General features: G+C 38.5%; 1 pseudogene; it reads left to right on the forward strand.

Annotated features, from left to right (window-relative positions):
* The first annotated feature begins 1,454 nt into the window (after positions 1–1,454).
* On the forward strand, positions 1,455–7,616 carry LOC115819563 (NXPE family member 3-like; annotated as a pseudogene).
* The last annotated feature ends 937 nt before the right edge of the window (positions 7,617–8,553 follow it).

Below are 8,553 nucleotides of genomic sequence, written 5' to 3' on the forward strand. Positions count from 1 at the left end.
CTACCTACTGCAGAGCCTGCAACCAAAGCCCCAGCACATCACTGAGCATCCCCCCACCAGCACTTGGTCCACACTCCTCACCAGTTCATCCTTGCACAGAGACTGATATAAAGCACTCCCTCAAGAGTTAAAATAGTAGCCTGTCTTGTGTCTCGTCCTTTGCCTGCAGCATATATAGATTTAAAATGTACAAATATTTTTGTGTGTCAGCGAATGTCACGTTAGTCAACACATTTTCATGCCTTAACCCAACATAATCAAACTTTATTACAAACAAACTTTGTAATCAAATTTTGCTTTCAAGTTTTATCTTACAGTTTGTACCCAGGCATTGCTTCTAGGCTCACTAATCATCTGTTTTGTCTGGTTGATTTCTAGAAAGAGTCTGTGCAATGTTTCTTCTCAGAATTAGTGAAAAAAAAAATGCTAACGCACATATTGCAATGCAAAAAGGCTCTCCTCCAATCACTGCGGGCACTATTCTGTTTGTGATAGGAGCCATTACCACAGGTGTTGTGGTGCCATGGAAAATTCATCTGATAAACGTAAAATCTGAGCAAGCAAAATATAATCCAGTTTGCGTCTGTAAACAAGATCATTCCCAAAGGACAAACAAACTGGTCTTCTTCCAGGGGTCTCCCTCCTTGTCTTGAGTCCTTTTAGCTTGTCCTTCTAAGTCCTTCAATAGTGCCTTATTAATTCGTGTCTTCTTTATTGGAGTTCAATGATGATACAGTTGAAACGGATGCAGAGAGGAGAGGAGAGAAGACTCTGATGTTACCCAGACTGAGTCATGATGTTACTGACTAAAGAAAACAATTCTCATGCAAAGATATAGCCATGCTCTGCAAGACCTTTGACCTTGTCTGCATATCTGAGAGAAAATGAGTGATTTCTGGCCTTTGCTATGTATGAGTAAAGAGTAAAGAATTTGTAAGAAAAAGGCATGTAATGAGATGTGTGTCTATTCTTTTCACCTTTATACTAAAGAAAACATTCTGTTTGGCCCCGCAGTGTTATTAAAAACTTGTTAGACCTGTCATTTCAAATTTCTCAAATATTTGTTCTCATTTGTGTCCTAAAAGAGCCATACAGTCAGTGCTGCTGTTCCTCTCTGGAATGGATTCATCATCACACCTGATTTCAAAAACAGAGAAAACATCTCAAATCACAAGAAGTCAAAGATGGGGTGAGATGTTCAATTTTTGAATCAAACACTTTTCACTGGATAAACTGTCTGTGCTTAGTCACTCATAGTCAAAAATGATTTCCCACTCAGTACATCTCTTTCACATCTCTGTATTGTAATGATAGCTTATGTTCAATCAAAAGTTTTTCTTTCCATCTAAATTGATCCTATGTTGTATGTAGATTATACCTGAATATACTTTTTTATCAGTGCATATGTAAAGATACACTTATATGGCTCTATAATAGTCCACAGCTGGTGGAACATGCGATCTCTATTTCTAATGCTGTGTCTGGGGCTATTGTGTTTTGTGGTGAGTAAAATTTAAGTTTATTACCATTACCTTTGACCTTATAACTGTCAGTTACAGTAAAATTACAAAGGGTCTCTGATATTTGTCAATGTGTTTGAGTTTATACAGTGAGTGGCTCCTGTATTTGTGTGTGGTGGTTTTAGGTTGTATGGTCATACGTGTCTGATCGGCAGGAGAGACATTCTCATCCTAAGTTTTTACATCTGCAAGACAGAGGACTGGACACTACTACAAACTCCTCGTCCCTTTTCCGAGCCCTTCCCACTGTCTCCGTGTCTGAAATAGGGATTAGTGTTGAGGAATGGACAAGGATACAGCAGACTGTGTTCTGGGATGGACCAGACCAACCAGTTACTGCACTCTCCATGAGCACAAGCCCTGTTCATAGCACATTCTCCATTCAGAACCTGAGAAAGAGTTACCGCGTAGGAGATGAAATATTTGTCACTGTGATCGCAAGAGATTTCAACAACAACACAAAACGATATGGGGGGGATTTCTTCCAGGCCAAACTTTTTTCATCCAAACTAAAGGTGAGTTTTTCCTTCTGTCAAATCCAGATTAAACCCTCCTGTGTTTGAATGAAACATTAAAATTCCATGTACAAACTTTTTCAGCCTGATCCAACTGATTCCATTGTGTGTTGCGATAGCACTCATTTCACTTTCAGAGTCAAAAACCGAGTAGAGTGACCGGTTTTCAACAGAACAATTTAAGTTGATTCAGCTTTTCCCTCAGGCTGAGCACATACGCAATCATTTCCTGTCTTACAAATCAGTTGTGAAAGAGAAATAAGGCTTTTGATTAATTACTGCACAAAAAGCACAGTTAATTAAGCACAACTACTTAAAACATAACTATTTGAACTGCTCCATCAAAGCTTGACTGGACAAACCACTAATAAGACAAAAATGGTGAGATGTTTTGATAAATGTAGCTGTCATTTTTTGACTGGCTCTGTTTTTGCTCATCACTATTAGATTTGCATTCTCCCAATCTCACTCTCCCCCTCCTATACATGTGTGCACAAATATCTGCTGTTTCCACTCTGTTGAGTGGAAAAAAAGCAATCACAACCAGAGGTTGCGTTAGACTTTCTCGTTGTCTGTAATTTTGACTGACAAGGTCGTAAAAGTTCTGTCATAACCTATTATTACCCATCATTTTAATTTTCTTTTTTTCTATGATAATAAGACATACTTGAGAGTAATTAATTTTTATTTTTTCATTTTCATTTTTTAATAAGTAATGCACAGAAAAAGCTTATAGATTGTGCATTTACAAGGGCGTGGGGAGAAGAGATGAATGGGGATACTGACTGTGCGGTCACTTTTCATGTCTACACCACACAAGGCAAATGAATGATTTTTTTTTTCTGCAGTGACATGACAGCGGAGGCCACTAAAAACACTGCCGCCACTGTGCCTAAACGGGCAATTTTACAAAATTAGACAATTACCATTAACTGAACTGAGCTCAACTGACCTGGAGGGTATTCCAGAAAGCATGTTTAATGAAAACTCAGAGCAAGTAGTAAACCTCATAATAGAAGAGCCCCATGGCTTTGTTTAGCTAGGAGACTGAATCCATAGGGCTCTTCTATTATGAGGTTTGATACTTACTCTGAGTTAACTACCTCAGAGTTTTCACTAATCCTGCTTTCTGTAATGCCTCCCTACTGTAGCCTAGCCTGAACTCAAACCTTCCTCCTGGTCTGCATGGACCTAATCTGGGTACTCGCTTGTGCCATTGGCTGATAAACATTATCAGTATTACTACCTTCTCCTTCATCCTCCACCATATCAATCCCTCTTTTTTCACCTTGTTTATCAACACCATCACAATATTGGGCTTTTTAAAGAAACTTCAGACACTCAGCTGCCGTGACATTTTGGAAAGGTATGCAGCAATATAGCCCACCAATGCTAAAGCCAGCTAGACAAGGAGGTCATGCACATGAAATCAAAGACAAGACAATAGCTAATTAATATGCACACTTGCCAGCAACTGGACAGGGGTGTAAATTACATAAAGTTACAATAGATTGCCCTTGTCCAGCCTCAGTGTTTTAGTCTGTCAAAATAAAGGAAGGCCTTCAGATTTTTTCGTCAGCGTTTAAGATATTCAGTCAATTACAGAAAATGACCTCAGAACACAAATGGGTGTAGTAGATTGTTGTCGTTCTTGAATTAAGTCACAGAACCAGTTGGGTCAGAGTTGCATATCAGTCATCAAGTCTGATAAGTCACATATACCTGAACTGCACCAAATGGCATTCTTGGGTAACATAAAGATCAGGAGAACAGTTTGACCAAATATTTGGCAACACTATGAAAATATACCTACAGTTAATAAGAGATTTGCAAAAAATGTTTTATAAACTACAAGTACATGCTCATGGAAGGTATTGAAAAATAAACTTGCACTGTAGTCCCAGCACGTATCTAGTTGGTCTACAAGAAAAACAGCAGGACCCTGGCCCTCCAGGACCGGAGTTTGAGACCCCTGCTCTAGATGGTGCAAAACATCATAAACAGAATTAAATGCAGTATGATAATAGTGTCTAGTATTTCAGTAAAACACATGAATTTTCAAAATGCAACAACACAGCTCAAAAATGTATAAAGTAACAGTGAACAACACTGTGAATATGTACAAACTGATAAACTTTTGAGCTTGACAATTATCTTTCATAAAAATGAAGGGGTTGGGGTCGGGGGTGGGGGTGGGGGGGGGGTAAGTTAACAGCAGTAAGTGTGTAGAGGGTTTATATTGTGAGTACAACAACAAGCCAACAAACTGTTAACTCTCAGCAGCTTTTCATCCACCCCCGACAATATTTCTCACTTTGTTTGTTTCCCTTAAATTGGCAAGTGAAATATCCTAACAGTTCTGCAGTCCAAAATCAGCATAAAATGAATCTGACAGCGTAGTTAATGGTATGCCTGAACTCATACCCATGCATGATTTCTGTGCATCATTTAACAGTCATTTAATCAGTTTCATCGCTGAAACATTAATGCAAGATCTCTTGAATAAACATTCAGCAGCTGGGCTACAAATGGCAGATTTTTAAAAATCTAAGATGAAGTGTTACATCCTACCTTTTTGTGTGGTCAAATACAAATGACTAAATACTCAAAAGTAATTACAGTTTGTCTTCCAAGTACATTTAATTAAAATGCTGTGCATCTCTGAACAACAGAATGCCTGAGTTACTCTGCACAATGATCAGAAATTTCAGTTTGACAAAATGTAGAACTGCTATAGTTTACTCTTCATGCTTAGAGGACGAACACTAAATATTTGATTGATCGTGGGAACTTGTGTTGTGTGTCTTGCCAGGCTAGTGTGTTTGGAGAGGTTGTGGACCACAGGAATGGCTCATACTCTGTGCGTTTTCTGCTGCCATGGGTTGGCCAGGCAAAGGTGGCTGTGCGTTTTTCACTCAAGTGAAGCTGTGCAAGTCTTAAAACACCATCAGGACACTGACTCCGACCGTATTTACTTTAGTGGCTACTATGAAGGTTTAAGCATAAATGGAACAAAGCAGAGTGAGGTGGTGGAATGTAATGTGAAGTGGGAACACAATGGTCTGGAAAGACTTGCAGGAGGAGGAAACTGCTGCTGTGACTACAGAGATGCACAAGCAGGGGAGGTCTGGCGCTGCCTGAAGCCCAGATTTCTTACCTGCAACAACCTGGTGTACCACTCCATGGGAGGATTTCGCAACCGCCTCACTGACTTGGAAACAAAGCTGATGGACATGTGAGGGCTTATTTTTTGATTTGCTTCGGTGTTCACATATTGTGATTTCAATTTAATATTTAAAGAGTGTGATTGTTGTTGTAATAACGTTTTGTGTTCTGTTGATCAGAAAGCTTACAAACAGAGGTATCAGTGGTGACAGCAGAGTGATTACAGTCCTTCCCACCAACACAAGTATTGGTGAGTTTTTCAGTCTGCTGATAGTTCAACATGAAAAGGCAGAGTAAGTCATTTTGTTCTTGTAGCAACAAAAGCACAATTATGTGTGTGAAGTGGCCCCATACTGTTTGCTTAATGACATAACGCCCACAGCAAAGCAAAGGGAACAAGCAGAATCTTTTCCAATCTATTATTGTTTCAGTGTAGCAAAGACAAGTTCATTCAATCCAAGATATTAATACTTTATTCACTCAGCCTATGTTCAGTATAGGGCAATAATATTCTCACTGTATCTAGTTTTGATCATACAGGAAATATTCAACAAATACAAAAGTAAAAGAGACCTACAATAGTTTGTCAGTGTTAGGTTATACAAGAGTAGCATTAAGACACTGATATGTTTCACCAAATTGTTCAAAGATGTTATTGCTCTAATCTTATCATTACTCAGGTGTGACCACAAAATGTCATCCTGGTGTGTCTACACCAGTTCCAGCAGGGTTTTACCTCAAAGATGTTTGGAGATCTCTGGTCTGCTCCACTCGCCATTTTAACAGTTTGATGGCAAAACGGTGTTTAAGAGACAGACATATCTACATGATGGGTGACTCCACCTCCAGGCAATGGTTTCACTATCTAAGGAGAGTAGTTCCAAGTAATACATTTTATTCCTTCTTGAGAGTTCTCTGTACTTATGTCTTCAAATAACTGTTTAGATGTCATTTTCCTCTGCTGCCTTAGGGGTAAAAACCTCAGATGATGTGCCTCCTCAGAACTTCAGAGTCTGAATGTCCAGATTAGGGGCTCACAGATCATTTTGAGGTCTTCTAGTCTTGCAGTTACCATAATGAAAAACACATTTTTTTCAAACAAAGAAACAAGACAATCAAACAGAAACCCAAGAATTCAATTTTAAACACAAAGTTCAATTTCAAAATTAAATAAAAACAAATGTCAATCAATCAGTCAATAGTCATGTCAAGCATTTTAACATGTTCATAATGTGTACTATGTGTTCAAACATACTTCTCACTATAGCTTACAAAGATAACATTGTAGCATTAGGAGATATCATAGATCACAGACATATCAGAGATCCTTTAATTGTTGTTATCTGGAGCATTTGAGACATATCATAAGTGCTTTAAGACTTCAACATATCCTACTACCATTAGTAGGTCGAGGCTGTAGGTCTTTGGCACAGATGATATCAACAAATATTTGTGCTCATTAACTGAAACATTTGTGCCGCTCAAGTTCAAAGTTTAAACTACCTTACATCTTTTCCAGGAAGGTCACAGACCTTACTAACCTATGGAATACAGATAAAATGCAAAGACTGATCTTTCATGGCTTTGTTTATAGTTGTATATATACATCAATCTGTACGTCCCATTACGTTACTTAACGAAATGTGTTTGTAACATTACTGATGAAAATCAACACTTTGTTTTCATCTGTTGTCATTTCATTCAGAACTGAAGTCCATGAATCTGCACAGTCACACGCAGACTGGGCCACTGATGGCTGTTGACTTAGACGACAACATTGACTTACACTGGAGAGCTCATAGTCCACCTCTGCGCAGTCGGAAAACTCCAGTGGCTGACCTGCACTACATCAGCAATGAAATAGATGGTCTAGCAGGAGGGCCACACATGGTCATCGTGTTTAACGTGGGCGTGCACTTCGCCACGTACCCACTGGCATTCTTCACCAGAAGAGTGGCAAGGATCCGCACGGCCGTCCTTGCCCTGCTCATGCGAGCACCAGACACTACAGTCATCATTAAAACTGTCAACACCGGTGACAAGGTTGGTCAAATTTTTTGGTTTATTAACTGCAGGTTTTCACTATATCAGTAATGAAAAATGGGGGAGATGCTGAAATGTTCAAAGAATTGGTTTCCAACTTGCAGAAATCTTGCAAATTCTTCAGGAGGACTGTTTTGACTACTTGCTTTCACCATCTCTATATCTCTGTTTATGACAGGATTTGTTTACCAGTGATTGGTACTCTCTGCAATTGGACAGGATCCTGAGGGAGATTTTTCGGGGTGTCCCTGTTTTCATTTTGGATGTTTGGCAGATGACAGCCTGTCACTACAACGAAGAAAAGATCCACCCAACGTCATTAATAATTAAAAATGAAATTGATATTTTTTTGTCCTTCCTTTGTCCTGTCTAGGGATTTATTTGTGTTAACAATTAAGGTTCATGGGCTCGGACAGATCTCCTCAAAGAGCAATTGGAGAGATCTACTCTTCAGAGGCATATGTTTGTACATTTTTTAAACATGCATTTAAAAAGGGAGAGGACACTGTTTTCTGTTTGCGCACACCTAGGATGATGGGAAAGGTTAAGGGAAGGTATGCATGTTGTAGGTATGCATGTTGCAGCTAAGATTGGGTGAGATATGTGTCCTTTTGCAATAATATTAAATGAATCCCCACATTGTTGAGTACATTGACATTGTACTGCACTGATGGAAAATGCAATTTAGAATCATGATTAATTTCTGATTGCTATTTTATTTCAATTATTAAGTTATATATATATATATATATATATATATATATATATATACTGAATTTTGCAACTCAGGATTCAAATGACTTATATTAAATGTTCTTCCTGCAAGGTTTCCTCTTATTTCAGTTAGCGGGCAAAATAATCTTGCTGCTGTTCTCTTCACTTCATGCTTGGGTGTCTCAGGCCTGGTATCCTGTAACTGTTTTTTTGTCACAGTCACCATTTTAAAATGTACAACAAAAATAAAATTGAATCGAGCTGAACCGAACTGCAGTTAACTGAACTTAATTGAACTGCACAGGCTATTCTTAACTTACTTGCTATACTCAAACATGTGCATGCCAATGACTGGCAGAAGTTTATATTGAGCTCAGGTCATTAGCTATAAGTAAATAAATAAGGATATGAATAATGCCAGTGATTGCTGACCCATTTGGCGACTTCTGTGATAAACAAAACAAACTGGCCTTGCCGATATTTGGAGTCTCCACCATGACAGTATTGTAATACTGAAGAGCAACTGTTTGTAGATTACATTTTACAGGCAAAATCATTCATTTTCAATTTGTCCTGTTATTCCATGTGATTTTTAG

This window comes from Chanos chanos, chromosome 8, assembly GCF_902362185.1.
Source record: "Chanos chanos chromosome 8, fChaCha1.1, whole genome shotgun sequence".
Taxonomy (NCBI): domain Eukaryota; kingdom Metazoa; phylum Chordata; class Actinopteri; order Gonorynchiformes; family Chanidae; genus Chanos; species Chanos chanos.